Source organism: Lagenorhynchus albirostris, chromosome 10 (assembly GCF_949774975.1).
Source record: "Lagenorhynchus albirostris chromosome 10, mLagAlb1.1, whole genome shotgun sequence".
NCBI classification, from domain to species: Eukaryota; Metazoa; Chordata; class Mammalia; order Artiodactyla; family Delphinidae; genus Lagenorhynchus; species Lagenorhynchus albirostris.
In genome coordinates, this window is record NC_083104.1 from 10621881 (window position 1) to 10638404 (window position 16524).

Consider the following 16524-nt stretch of genomic DNA (forward strand, 5'->3'; position numbering starts at 1 on the left):
CATTACTTTGGAGATAATCACATGCAACTTCCTCTCTAAATCACCTTAAAGGACTCTCCCAGCAGGAGCCTTGCTTTTGTTTATTACCTCCTAGGATAATGCCATTAGAGATAATCACATTTTGTAGATCCCATCTCCAAAGAACAATTGCCTTAAGAGTCCCTATTGATGTATTTTTCATTTATAACAAGATCTCATGATAGTTAAAAATAAACACAGCACAGAAGCCTAATCCTCTGATTCTCTAATGCTGTGAACTGTCATGCAGATCAACACATCAACATGTTTTGGAAAACCTCCCAGCAGAAATGAAATTTCATAATTCTTTTCTTTTTCCTCTTATTTTTCTATTTTCCAGGAGGAAAAAAAAGTGTGTGATGCTACTAATTAATGGACTTGTATATTTTAAGATAACTTTTACTTCTAACCATAGTTACACATAGAATTTTTAATAGTCAGTAAGAAATAATAACAAAAGAATTATTGGAAATGAGTATTTCCATTCAACCCACCCTCTATCACCATCCTCATTCACCTAGTTAACCATGTATAACTCTTCTCCTCTTTATTGCCATAGATCATCATAATATGTCCACAACTGCTATTTCTGAATTTATTAATTGTAAACATTATATGTTGATTTTATATTATACTACAAAATGGGTTTACCTTCCTTAGTTCATTCTCCACCATCTGCATGAACATCTAACTGCCATAGACCTATTCTTCTAATTTATTTATATCATAGTTACCAATTAAATAAATGATCAGAATTTGGTTTTTATTTATATTAATACTATCATATTTTTCAATGTAGCTTTGCTACTTCTTCCCACAACATACAAAAGCCTTTCCATATGGTTTTCCAAGATGTCAAAGAGATCATTTCCATTTTTCCCCTTGGGGAACTCTCCCTGGAGCCTTCTACTCTTCTGTTTCAAATGGTTCTAGTTTTTCTCTAGCTCTACTATGAAGCTTCTATCCTGGGACTTGCCATCACTATCAACTGGAACCTCTCTTTGAGAATGCTCTGATTCCTGAATCCCATGTTTTCTACTTTCTTGGTTTGTCTTCTTATTTTGGTAGAGCATGTATCCACAGCTTCCTGAGAAAGGTGCAAGTACATAAAAAATGTCTGAGATTCTCCTTGTTTTAAAATGCCCTTATTAAACACACTCTTTTAAGTCAGAGTTTAATGTTCTACCTCACTATAGTGAGAATATTTCTCTGTATTTTTATGTTTCAGTGTTTGCTGAATGTAATTCTGATATCGAGTCTTTTGTACAGAACCTGCTGCAATGTCCTTCTTTCCTCTCTGTAAAGTAGGATCTTCTCTTTATCCTTGTTATTATCAGGTCTGACAGATTTTCTTATATTACTTCTTTGACATTTCCCCATTATGTTTTCTCCATTCTCTTTTTTTCTAACACTATTAGGTGGATGTTGAAGCTTCTAGATTAACTCTCTAATTTTCTCACCTTTTCTCTGCTGAAGTTTTATTGTACATTTTTTGACATTATCTTCCAACCTTTTTACTACCTTAAATTTCAGCTACTAAAATTATTATTACCAAGAGGCTTTTTTGTTGCTGTTGTTCTCAGAAGGTTCTCTTCTTATTTCATGGATGAATGAGCCGTTCTTATTTCTCCAAGAATATCAGTTTAAAATGCAATTTATTTTGTTACCTTTATTCTTTTTCTTTTCCTGTTTATGTATTTGTGTGCTTTGATCTCACTCTTTTGTATTGAAGGCTTACCACGAATACACTGTGGTCTTTTGCTGTCTACCTAATATTAATTGTAAGGCACTAAAGCTATCTGGACCCCCACTGCACATGGGCCAAGCTATGGACTAGTGTATTTCACTGTAGATTGTTCTGGTAATGTAAGTGCCTCTATTGGAGGGGATAGAGGTAGCTCTAGGGGATATGAATCTGACCATGACATTTGGGGAAAGAAGGTTAGAGCATCTCAGAACTCCGGATATGTGTTTAATTACTCTTTTATCAGACTGGTGCCTCAGCCATGCTATCTGTTATGTCTGGTGTCCTACAGCCTCTCTGGGAAAGGAGAAGAGAAGCGCAGTTAGTCAGCATCAAGAAGTAGGGCCAGAGTCTTGGTATTTAATGTTTTCTTCCACTGATCTTCTTTATACAGACTGGCGCTTCCCACTGCTGAGCATTTCTGAATTTCTGAAAAATAAACTGCCCATTTTTCATCAGGATCTTCCTCTGCTGGCACTAGTCTCCTGCTTTATCTTCTGAGTTTCATTCTCATCAGGGAACATTCCTTTATCCTTGCACCACCTTCCAATATATGTTGACAACTCTCATTGGCTATTCTCTCTTCTCCCTTTCTTGTCCTGGTGGGCCTGTATTTATTCAGTGTCTTTATTTTCATTTTATTCGGGTGTCAGTAGTAACCAGAGGAGATAAAAGCATGTGTTCTTGTACCATACTTAATCTAAAGACAGCCTTGTGCACTTTAATGACTACATTATTAAAGAAATGAACTATGACTGTGTTCACACATGGGAAGTCAATGTGGTACATGGAGAAATATCCATTTCCACACACAGATCAGGGAGTCCTACAAGCAGGATATGGACCATTACACAATATCATTTAGGCAATGTGTTAAAAATAGAGGCCCAATTCCTTGAGTTTTGGATTCATAACTTCTTGGTGATGTCCAAGGTTTGGTATATTTAACAAATTCCTGAGTTATTTTATGTTCAGCCAGTCATTTAGATAGGCTACCTTGTTAACCCGATTGAATTTTAGTCATACAATTTACAAAGTAAGAATGCATCTCACTGAACTTAAATTTTTCACTGAGCTTTAGACAGTAAGAGAATTAATATTTATCAAGTACCTAGGCCTTCTGCTAAGCAGCTTTTTATAGAACACTAGAGTGATATAAACAGGTTCCCCATTCCATAGATGACTAAGTAGTTATCATAAATATTAGGTCACTTATCTAAAGCAATGTGACTAATTAGTGGTCAATTTTGATTTAAATTCCAAGTCTGAATCATTCCATAATATATCTCTATCCAATCAACACGATATTTCTTCATGCTTTCAATAATCAATTATAATCAGCTGATTACACGCTGCATTTAACCAGTGAACTAACCACTGTTAAAGATCAGAAGAGAAATGTGATGTGTCCCTCACCCTTACTAAGCTTGGGAATTTAATTGAAACAAAACAAATATCCATGAAATAATCAGAGAGTCTCTGAATGATCTAACACTCTCCTACTTGGATTCCTAAGGATGTTAATATGTATACTGAGTAGAGAAAAAGAGGAAAAAAGGCATATTAATATGTACACTGAGTAGAAGAGAAAAGGGTTGTCCTATGATCAATAAACTATGTGTAATTAAGTTTGAAGAAGTGTGTTAATTACAAGGCATCTCAGAATCTTTAGTGCACATGTGAATTATGAATTTTCAAATGCAAGATAGAGCATTTCCTACACATATTTGGCAGTTAACCCCAGTCACAAATAAGATAAAATCCCATGGAAAATAGTTTGGAAAACACTAATAGAGTAGGGCAATACGTTGTCTATTCAAAGAGAGTAGAACGTGCACTGGGACAAAGAAGCCCAAGGTGGCTCCAGGGATGAGTAGTCTAACCTTTGAAGAAATATGGACAGCCTAAAGGTTGTATAATGCCATAGAGGTGGGAGAGATAAAGCTAGAACGAGGCTGGCTTGCTTCAGATGGAGGATATTACCACAGCAAGAGCTAATGTTACTGTCAATTGGAAACAGATCCAAAAATCCTGGGAGGGGCTGTTTTTGGTATGGAAATTAAAATAAAATGACTAAGGAACAACGAGGTCGATAGTCTCCCAGGCCATCCCTAACTGTGATATCCTGAAGTTGAAAGGAAAGGGACACTAAGGATTGGAAGATAGAAAGATGATTCTCTCTACTTACCAGGCAGCCACTTCTGTGATTCTCTATGTATTTTAAAATTGTGACGCAATTTGGGATTATTCGACCTTTACCAAAACCTCTGGGGATATGCAGGGCAGTCATTATAATCTTTGACACGTCATAATCGGGGAAAGATATATATGTCAGCATTCTTTCGGTTGCAAATGATGGTATCCAACTTAAACTACCTTGAGAGAATTTATTATCTGTATTAACTCAGAAGGGCATTAGGTCAGCTTAAAGGATCAGAGGAAATAATATATTTGTGTATTTCTTGTCTTCTCCCCAAGAGGATAGAGATCTTGTCTGTCTTGCTCATGTCATCGCCCTAACACATGGGACAGAGTCTGACAACTTTAAGGCAGTAATTAAATACTCCCCGAAGAAAGGAACAGCATAAATACATTCTGAGTAAAATAGCCATGACCATCTATACAGGTAACTATACTGACCATAATTAATACATTCTTAAGTACAAAGTATTCTAAAAATAAACTATAATAACTTTCTCAGATGAAAAATATGATAACAGAAAGGATTATGGGTTTTATAGAAATACTGAATTGGAAATTTCCATCAAAAAACAAAGAAATTGGTAAAGCTAGCTGGGAAAATCATTAAAAATTATAAAATGGACTAAATCACCATTTTATAAATTTGGCAATGACTGCTTACAGATGGTGAAATAGCTTCAATTCAAGAACTTTCCCTTTCAACATAATTTGATTACACTAGCAAGAAGATATTTTGGATTAAACTGTGTTCTTCCTTTGCATTAAGGAGACATTTAAAGGGAGCATTAATGAAAGAAATTACATTTGAGGGGGAAAGAAGAGCAACCAGGGGAAAAATGAAGACAGAACACCTGAAATTGCATTTAAGTTCCAATAGCTAGCTCAGTTTCAGAGGATGACAGAGTTGCTGGGCAAAATAAAGGTAGAAAGTTAAAGGATACTCATACTCTGGAGGGCCTTCAACGAAAGGGGACGAGACTGTTCTTAGTTTCACAGTCACTGAAGGATTTTCAAGTAGCAAATTGCTATTTAGAAAGAGGAATGTGGCAGCAGTACTTACAAAGGATTACTGTGAAGAAAGCAGCATCTACTTAACTAGAGCCTAGACCATGGGAAAAATAACTGGAGTCTGAGCTAGGGATGTGGAAGTGGGGAAGAGACACAGAAATGATGGTTTTAAGAGACCCTGAAAGGATGGGCAAGGATGAAGAGGAGACGGCAGTAGGTGTGTGGTCAGACAAGCATCTCAACCTTGTTTTCACCACAGCTCATAAATTGGTCACCCTGGACTGGACACCCAGCAATTTTACATCTCACCTCTAATGGTTCCAGATATTTCCCAGAAATTTTACATCTCACCTCTAATGGCTCCAGATCTCCAATCCTGATCACACAGGAAGCACATGACCCAGGTTTGGCTTGGCCAATCACAGGACCATTAGAGGTCATGTGACCCAACCAAGGCCAAGCGGCACCCTTCCCTGAGATTTATATTGTTCTGGAAGAAATTACCTCCATGCAGAAAAGTCTTCTCTGCAGTAGAAAAGAATCACAGAGGCAGGAGAGAGTCTGAAATGAATTGAGTTCTCAGTTCCAGTCTTTAAAGCACTCATGCCTATAGCTCTTCCCAGATCTTGGAGCTACCCCAATATCACCCTTAGTTACATAAACCAACAAATCCACTTATGAAAGTTTGAGTTCAATTTTTGTCACTTTAAACCAAAAGAGTTCCAATAATGCAGAAGGTCGCTGATACCAGTTTCAATTGTGACACGGCAGCATTGACAATGAATACATTCTCTGGAATTGTGGCAAGGCTCAAATATAAATCACACTCTAAACTATTAAACACTGTACAAATTAAAGCTCTCTACTCTGAACAGATTTTACCACAATTACTTCAATATATTGTAAATGCACTGTCATACTGCTTTCTTTAAAACATTTATGTATCTGATCTAAAACAATAAGAATGATAATGATAATAACTTATAATACTAGCTTTTATTTGCACAGCACTTTATAGGGACACTCAACTGAGAAACAATACAGCTGGGATAAAAAGTCAGAGCATTTGACTAAAAAGCTCACTTTTTTTTTAAATTGAAGTATAATTGACCTACAACACTATGAGAGCTCTAGTTGTACAACATAGTGATTCAATATTTCTATACATTACAAAATGATCACCACAATAATTTTAGTTGCCATCTGTCACCATGTAAAAATATTACAACATTATTGACTATATTTCTCATGATGTACATTTCATTCCTGTGAATCATTTATTTTATAACTGTAAGTTTGTACCTCTTAATCTCCCTCACATATTTCACTCATCCTCCCACCCCCTTCCCTGAGAATTCACTCTTAAACAAAGACATTATCTAAACCATTCTCAGAAGGATGATTTTAAAAAGGCAAGGGCATAGTGTTTTTTCCCTTAATATACATCCCGACCACAACATATGGAATAAGGCTGTATTGGTTTCAATGGTTTAAAGATTAGTACGACCACTGTATCCAGAATAAAGTTAAAAATTTAAAGTAGTTGTGACAATAATCTGCTACTAATTTTGCAACCTGTTCTTCCTATCAATTAGTAAGATCAGTTAGAATTACTACTCAGCTATTTTAGCTTCTACCTACTTTTTCTTTCCATTTAATTCAATCCAAAGCCCCTTTAAGCACAAGAGATCAAGCTATGGAAGACTGACTCTAAAATGGAAATTAATTAGTATTAAACATTATGTGAAAGACTATATTTTGAAGTACAGGAAATCAACTTTTACACTTACATTAACTAAATATAGGGAAGACAACTTTTTTCATTTGGAGTGTCCACAAAAAAAGGTACTGGGAAAAACAGAAAACCTATAGTTATTAGGTTTGCTTTAGATGTAAAATAAAGTTTTGGGTCAAATGGTTACCATTAAATAATAAAAGTACAGTCCAAATCCATTAAAAGTATATTTTTCAATCAAGCATTCAACCTCTTCTCTCTTTTGTTAATTTTCATATAAACAGGCAAAGAAATTATGAAATATTATTTGAATTACTAATACAGGCCAACTAATTGTGCTAAAAAGAACAAATTAAGCCTCATGGCAATTATCCGTGTGAAAACTTATCTTCTTAGGAGGCAGCATTGTGCAGTTTGACTTTTAATTGGTATATGGCACCAATTAATGTCTAACAATGCATCTAGCAAATGAAAGAAAGTTTATTAAAAATAACTGAGTAAACTGCCACGCTTTAGTAGTACAGAATAATGACAGTGTTTCTCTCCTGCTCCTTTATTATTTCATATTATATTTTTTGTCTTGCTGTTTAGGACTCATTTGCATTTTCTTCTGGCCCTGTCTTTTCCAGTAGGCTTCTCTGAGTTTCCAACTTTGGTCAGTTGACAATCGATAGGCACTCAGCCAAATTTTGCTGTGTGCTATGCTTTGTGTTAGGCACAGGGCAGCCACAAATGCAATCAACAATCAACATTTTTTATGGCTGTAATGTTTTAACCTTTCACCTCTCATGTCTCTTTTTCCATAAGCATTCCCTGAAACTCTAAAATTGGTCCAGCCTACGTATTTCCATAGCAACTTGTAGTTCTCTCTGTTTTGCAATTATGATGATGATGATGATTACTAATATTTACAGAGTTTACTACGTGTTAAGTATCTTTTTTTAGCAACTTTATATACATTAACTCATGTAATTCTTACAAATTTGTGAGGTAACTATTATTATCACATGCTTATTTTATAGAAAACTGTGCCATACAGTGGTTAAATAACTTTCCCAAGGTCACACAGCTAATAAGTCAGAGAGTCACACTTCAAACACAGACGGCCTCTAACACTTCCTCTTAACCAACCTCCACCTGACTCAATGGATAAACTGGAAAAAAAAAAAAAAGAATATGAAAAGGAAAAGTGCCAAATCCATGAGAATATAAATTAATATGAATGTTCAAAACATGCTTTAAAATTAGATAAGAGACAACTAAAAATTATGTGGAATCCCAAGTAGTAGACTCATACTCAAAAAATAACAAAGGATTGCACATATGTTTATTTTAACCTGAAATAAAACACATTATATATGTATCATGTGTATATATAAATATATATACAATTAAAAATTTTATTAATTCACCTTTTAATCAAAATTTACTTAAATGACTAAGTATTCATCCTAACCACGCTGGCTAACAATGTTTCCACCTTTCTCAAGTTTATCTGCTTTCTTACTTCTATCTTCCATGAGACTCTAAGCTGTTCATGACTAGAAAGGTTTTAGCACATACATGATGCTGACAAAATATTCTTTGGATGAAGGGGTAGATGGATGGACAAGGAGGAAGTGGTACAATGGTGAACGAGAAGTCTGATGAAGTCAGAGCACAGAGGGTGTAGAGAGTTGACGATAGGAAGGAAAGCACTGGCCATTGTGGGGTCTCTGTTGTGTTGGAAAGTTTGAGGATTATTGACAGTAATTGGGAACCACTCAATAATTTGAGGAGAGTCATACAAGGTATTAAAAAGAAACTTATGATGATGGAACAGGTGAGGAAGACATAAGGCACACACAAGTACTGAGGGTATAACACACATAGGATTGTGCCTAGCAGATCTCCAAGAACAGGAAGCTAAATTGACCAAGAGCCCCAGCTTTCAGCTTCCTCTGAAACCCTTCCTAGCATTTTCCTGAGTCCATGCTTCCTGCCGGCTGCTCACAGGCAGTGCCCAAGCACGGCAGGAATACCAAGCTAGTCCTGTTCCTGGAAACAGGAAGAACTCTAACAGCTGACTTTGGGTCAAAGATTTGCTGATGGCCTTTCTGAACTATTCTTAGATGGAAACTTCCCAGCAACCTCCAGTCTCTCCCTCTTTCCCTCAGAGTCAAATCTGTATCACGGTCTCACTATTCTCCCAGCCTTACCTGGCTCCCTCAGTGTTTACTGGCATATCTCCCAATAAATTCCTTGCACCTTTCATCTTGTCTTGGCATCTGCTTGGAGGACAGAAGACCAGTGGTGTACTGGAGACAACTCATACAATCTCATGAGAGCCAACAATCAAAGTTTCAGGAATTTTGCAAGCCAGTTTTTTAAAACTCCATTATCAAAAATTAAACTGTATAAATTTACAATTAGATAAATTATACTAAAAATAAAAGTAACACTCAAAACTCATAATTTCCTAATTATTTTACTGTGTGTGTGTGTGTGTGTGTGTGTGTGTGTGTGTGTGTGTGTGTGTGTGTGTGTGTGTGTGTGTGTGTGTGTGTGTGTGTGTGTGTGGTACGCGGCCCTCTCACTGTTGTGGCCTCTCCCATTGCGGAGCACAGGCTTCAGACGCGCAGGCTCTGAGGCCATGGCTCACGGGCCCAGCCGCCCCGCGGCACGTGGGATCTTCCCGGACCGGGGCACGAAGCCGTGTCCCCTGCATCGGCAGGCGGACTCTCAACCACTGCACCACCAGGGAAACCCTATTTTACTATATTTTTAAATAACTTATGCTCTTGAATTTACTTATTTCTAATGGTGCAGATCCTATACAGTGATGTTCTACTGCGCACCTCTCTGTGGGCAGGGATGTCATATTGGAGGCTTGAAATTGGCCACAGGAGGAGTATATATGGCATGGAAATCAACAATTGCTACAAATCTGTTCTCCTTTGCTTTTATCACCTCTTTATTAAACAGTGCCAGTTGTTATGCATTTGTTAGCGTACCGCTTATCTGCATTCATATAAAGGACACAATTTTGACTTGAGCATTTACAGAAAATACATTCAGAAAGAATAGGCTAAGTTGCATTATCAGGCTAAGTTGTAAATTCTCTGAGGCTAAGAATAATGTTTAAATTTTCTTTACAAAGTGTGATCAGAGCAATGGGACACTATGGAGTTAACTTTAATCAAATATTTTTAAAAGGAAAAATAAGAATAAAGCGAAACTTAAAAATCAATCCACTTCAATTTCAACATTGTACAAATGAAAACTGAACCCCAGATTTACTCATGCTTGTAAAGTTAAATAATAGTGAAAGTATAACTTATTTAAGAAAAATGAAACAAAACAAAACAAGAATACTCTGTGATCTACAGCAAAAGACAGAGTGATGTATATTTATAGTTCCAAAGCCACCGTATTTTCCTAGTCTCCCTTATTTGCTCTTTTGTCTAAACTAAGGTTGGCACAGAGCTTTTCAGAGGAAAAATATCAATACTGCTTTCGGACACATAATTTATTTCAGTTCTATCTTCATACATCTTTTCTTAGACATCTTACATGTCAAGTTAAGGAATAAACTAAAAGTGTGTTGTCTGGGCTGTCTGTCCTATGCCTCAGAACAAAAGTCATCCAAATGCTTCTAAATAAAAACACTTGCTTTGGGACTCAAAAGAAAACATACAAATCTGGAGACTTGTGACAACTGTTTTGCATTTTATTTCCCTTAACAGGAAGTTGAGTCACCACCTTCACAGTGATTCCCAGACTTTGGTTTGTAACACCTCTGTGATGTTCCATGAAATTTTCAAAATAAAATTCACTTCAGCTCATCTCCATTTTTAACATACAGCACTTTTAGAGCATACATGGTTGCTAAAGTAAATCTTAAGATGCCTGAATGGAGAATTTGCCCTAGGATGTGAATCACTTCTGTACTGAATAACTTCCCTGACTCTTAGAATTAAGGCTAACAAGAACATTTGATGGATACCCTCTGATTTTATCTACTTATCCCCTAACTTCTGCCTGGATCTTACATTTTCCCCTGGCTGATTACAAATGTAAAGGGTTTTCTAGGGCAGTTGTATTCCAGTTGTGGTCCTCAGACCAGTAGCATCACCTAAGAACTTGTTAAAAATGTAAATACTTGGCCCTTACCTCAATCAAGTAAATCAGAATTTCTGGAAGTGGAGCCAGCAAGGGGCTCAGTAAAACTCCCTCTAGATTATACTGATAACTTCACATGAGAACCACTGCTTCCAAGATTTAGGAATCTGGTGGTATCTACAAAGTGAACTAGGAAATCATATCCTTCCAAGAATGTCCTATTACAAAGGAAACAGATCTAAGCAATACAGGTGTTTATGGATATAAATCACATATCCAGGAAAATAGTAAAACATGCTGTCACCAGATGTTTCCAAATACCCAGGTGTTCTTAATCAGATAGTGTATATGTCTGGATGATGGCATGGACTTTTCATCTATCAGAAATCATATAAATGAGGAGTTGCTTCCTGTTAACCTATTCATTGTAACAGACAACACCAAGTACCTCCCTTGAGCTTTCTCTGAATTCATTTGGCCGGAAGGCATCTTTTCTAAAGAACTGTGTGATCAGCCATATGTAAAATCCTGAAATCCCAGGGCACTGTGGAATTTCTGGAGGCTATACATAGTTCTCATTCTTTTACTTACTACCAGTTGACCTCCCTTTCAACACTTAAAAAATTCCAATCCCTTATATCTCTTATCATCCTTCTCCAATTGGATTCCCACTATACACTGGTAGGAACTTTGTTCCCATTTAATTATGCTCTTCTGTTCTCGCAAATGACTCCATATATTTCAAGCTTTTGCCTAGCAAGACCTACTGAGCAACATTTATTTTGGTTTCTTAGATCCGTTAAAGGCATAAATAAGAGGTCAATCAAACTTCTGATCCATACAAATTACCAACTATTCCCTCGGCATTTTGTTTCATAACTGCAGTTTTGTGTGGTCATTTCATGGATATGCTCATGGTTTCTTGCAGAATTTTTTTAAATACTGGAAATAACCCTTTATTGCCTAATATGACCTATACAATCTCAAAGAAAATAGTTTTCTCTTAATTCTGCTGAGAGTGTCTTGCACAGTTGAACTCTCTGGGTCTAACTATTCAAAGAGTTCTACAGCTTTGAGAATAGAGTGCAAAATCCCTTCGAAGACTAACAGGGTTTTTCCTCCCCACGCACCCCCCCCACCCCCCATACTCACTTCTATCTCTGTCCTTGCTCTCTAAATTCCAACTACCCTAGCCTTTTTTCAGTTTTTCAAACAGATTTTCTCTTTCACACCCCAGGGCCCTTGCAAATGCTCTTCCATCTATGTGAAATCTTCTCCTTCTCCCCTTTGCTTATTAATTCCTGTTCATTGTTTAATTCTCAGTTCAAATGTCTCTTCCTAGAGACACTTCCCTAAAGTTCTCCTCCTTATCGTCCACTCCCACTATGCCACCTCTAAGACTAGATAAGGTTCTCAAAATATTATCTCTTATTACTCTGCTTTTCCCTCACTGCATACTATACCACTATATTTATATAATTACTTGAAGAATCACTCCTTCTTCAGAATATAAGATTCATGAAAGCAGAAGCCATATTTCAATTGCTCTCTTTGGTATCCTCAGTAGTTACCCCTGGTACCCAGTACATAATACATGCTCAATAAATATTAGTTGAATGAATAAATGCACTAATGAATTAACTGAGGAAGTGCTCTGGGTTTTCAATTAAGGCTGAGGTAAGTAGTAATTCCTGATGAGTCCTTACTGCTTGAAATAGACAATCTCTGACCCTCAAGCTGACAAGATGTCAGAGTCCTATCTAAATATCTAAAGCTGAGTTCTGTCACTTCACATGGAGATATTTTAATGACATGAGAAAATGCTCATGAAAAAATGTAAAAATTCATAGAGTACATTTTTATATTCAGTGTGAACTCAAATGTGTAAAAATATAAACGCATGAAAAGAAAGTTTCTTCCCCCTTTACCTCCTATCTCATCATTGTCAATCACAGATGAGGACAGAGATAATAATGCATTCAAATTGTAACAATAATGTAACAATAATGCATTCAAATTGAGATTAAAGGAAATCAACAGTAAGGAGGAAAGGCAATCAGCAGGAAGCTGTTATAAAAGGAAATCAACAGTAACAGCAACAATCATAATAATACAAAGTGCTTACAATGTGCCAGGCACTATTCCATATACTTTATATATACTCAAAATAAACTTATAAGTCCAATTTTTATCTGATGTGTTTACCTTACGCTACATTCTGAAAACTGTAGGTGTCTATCGTTGCCCTCCTAGTTTAGAGGAAACATTTCAGGAACAGGTTGCACGAACACAAGACATGCAGGAAGGATGAGGAGGCTCTGGAACCCTGAGACTGGATGGACCGAGAGGACAAAGATGGAGAAGTAGAAAAGGGAGGTCAGCTGAGACAGGATTCCTGAGTACCTAATTAAAGGAATTCAATATCAGTAGAAAAAATTCCAAAAAGGAGGAAAGAAATATTTTTGTACCATACTTTGGGCTCTAGGATAGGTAGCTGCCAGCTCCGAGGGAGATCAAGATCTTTCTGGTAATAAATTGTGCCTGCGTTAACTCCCAGATGTGGTGGAAGATAACAAAGAGATAGATACACACACACACACACACACACACACAGACGATTAAAGACTAAGGAAATGGACGAAGATGTTCATATTACTTACCTCTAGAAATGAGTTTATGAATGACTGTAGTTTTCTTTTTTGTATTATATTAATGATAATAATTTTTATAAGTTAAACTAGAAATTGCCAGAACACATATTTTTGTCAACTGTTCTATATACCACCATCGGGTGTGTCACTATAAATCATTTGCTATTATAGTTGTTTGCTATGTTTGTGTCTTCATTTCTTAGTTTCAAGGATACCTGAGGTCTGAATATTCTATAGACACAGGCTGAAAGTAAGCAGATTGCAAAGGGACTTGTGTTGACTCATTAAATCCATGTTTGGTTTAAAGTGCAGTTTAGGTCATGCTTGAACAGGGACAAAGGGAGAGAGAGTGTGGAGAAAATTCAAATCCATTTAAATAACACTGCACTTGAGGAAAAGGCAAGGATTTTGAGCTGATTTTCTGGTTTCTTTCTATCTATGCACTCATGCATTCAACCCATTTACTGAAGGCTGGCACTGCTAAGGGCTACAAGGTAAAACAAAGCGTAGATTTCAGTGGACTTAGAGAATATATAAAGGATATGTTTAATGCTTGCTGTTCAGTCTAACTTCAATCATTTTTTTCCTAACACAATCCAATGGTCTTTTGGAAAAATAATCTCCCCTCTCACTCTTATTTATTTCAGATGCTATGAGGACTGAGCCTTCTTCAGGGATGAGCACATGACCTAAGCCTGGCTGATGAGAGAAACACCCCCAACATAAACAACACACATACAAGAAATGGTAACTGTTTCAAGATCAGTGTGTCATCCAAACCAGTCCATTAATATGGATTCCCAAACGTATTAGATAAGGTAACGCTCACTGCTATTACAGACTAACCCAAAATTAGAAATGATATATATAAACTAAAGTTGATTTCTTGTACAAATCATGTCCAAAATGAGTATTCCTGATTGTTGGGTGGTTCTTCCCAAGGCAGTGATTCAGGGACTCAGGCTGTGTCTGTGTTCTGGCTCCACCATCTTTAACACTTGGTATCCAAAGTCATCATTATGGGGGCCTCAACCTGGCATTAAGAAGGGAAGGAGCACGTAGAATTGCATGTGGAGGGACTTTATAGGCTGTCCTGGAAGCGACACACTTCACCTCTGCTCACATTCTATTGACTAGAACACTATCTCACGGCCTACTGAGAGAGGGACCAGCAAGTGTAGACTTCCTTCCTTCCCAGGGAGGAAAGGAATTGGATTTGGGCAACATCTAGAAAGTCCCTGCTGACACAGAGACTTCTGTAGGTTTGTTAGAAGCAGGATGCATCTTTTTGGAGGAGTTGCCAGGCTTGGAGACTCTAAATCTAGAGCCTCTGGTATCCGCTGTTACATCCAGTGCAGGAAAGCATTCATGTGTCGGGCCTGAGACTGCAGATGCTTTGAAAGGCCTCCTTGCAACGCTGGCCCTTCATATTTACAGAACATCTGGGAACTCGGATTTCAGAGGGTTCCCACTGCCTTAATGGATAAGAGCGGCTCCTGGTGCCTCAATGGCTTGTAAAGAACAACCTGGTTTATGCTCAATACCCACTTTCCTTTGAGAGTCTGAAATTGTGGTATATGTTAGGCAGAGGGTATCTACATGGTGCCTACCAGCTCCTAACAGAAACTTAGACATGAGTCTCTAATGAGCCTCCCTGCCAGACAATATTTCACATGTGCTATCATGACTTATTGCTGGGGGAACTAAGGGTATCCCATGTGAGTGACTCCACTGGGAGAGGACTCTTGGAAACACTGGATCTGATTTGCTCAATAATTTGCCCCATGAAGTTTTTCCCTTTGCTGATTTTGCTTTGTATTCTTTTACTGTAAAAAACAAAAAAAAACAATCATAGCCATGAGGACCACTGTATGCTGAGACCTGTGAGTCCTCATAGCAAATCACTGAACCTGGGAGTGGTCTTGGGGGACCCTCAATACACCACCACATTGGGAGAGTCTTTTTGAGATCAATTCTCACGCTAAGAAAAACAAGAGATGCAGAGGCAGATTCCTAACTGCATTCTTTAGTCACACAGATCAAGCTGTAACTGAAGCCAAATAATCTTTGAACTTCAGAGTTATCTGAGCCAATAAGTTCTCTTTTGTGTTTAAGTCAGTTTAAGTTGGGTTTTCTTTTACCTGTAACTATAAACAGAATTGACTTACACAGCTCATTATCTAATAAATCTCTTAACATTTGAAAATGTGACTAGTTGCTTCACTAAGAAGATACAGACTTAAGGAAACTAGAGCTCCCTGGAGCAGAAGCCTAAGAAAAACCTCAAAAAGCAAGTTCAGCCTGGGAAAGATGGAGAGAGAGGTCAATATCAGTCACAGAAAAATGAAATCACTAGAAAACAGGGAGAATAGAAATTAAGGGAAACCAAAATCAAGTCATGATAAAAACAAGTAAGCAGGAGACGGTCCAAGGGTATTTAGTGGTAGAAGGCCAGCGTCTATAAAGTGTGCATAGACTCTCTAAGTGGGGAAGGTAAATTCAATAGAATATAAGCTCAATAAAGGCAGAAATTTTGGTCTATTTGCTTAACAGCTATAGCCCAAGTGCCGACAACAATACCTGGCACATAACAACCACAAAATAAACATTTTTAAATGAATGAAAGAATGCATAATTGGATAGAAAACATAAATCACTAGCTACTCTGAAATCCAGAGTAACCATGTTACATTCATACTTTAATTTCTTCAGTGATAAGAAAGTCAGACAATGTCTAAATTACAGAAATAATATTGAATATTGAGAAGCTAAGTTACCTAAGAAATATTTATGTAGGAAAAAAAGGTAAGGAATAGAACTCAACATAACATGGGCATAGAAATAAACCACACTCATTAGACCTGCTTAGCTCACTAAAATCAAATCATGACAGATATTTTATCAATAGAAGGAACCACTGAAATCGTCTAATCCAGGGGTTCCAAAACCCTTCTGCAAATGAGAACACTCTGGGAACATTTAAAAATACAAAATTCTGGGCCCTACCTAGAACTAGCAAATCAATTTCTTGGGGTGAGATCCTGGGAGAGAGGTATGACGTCAAG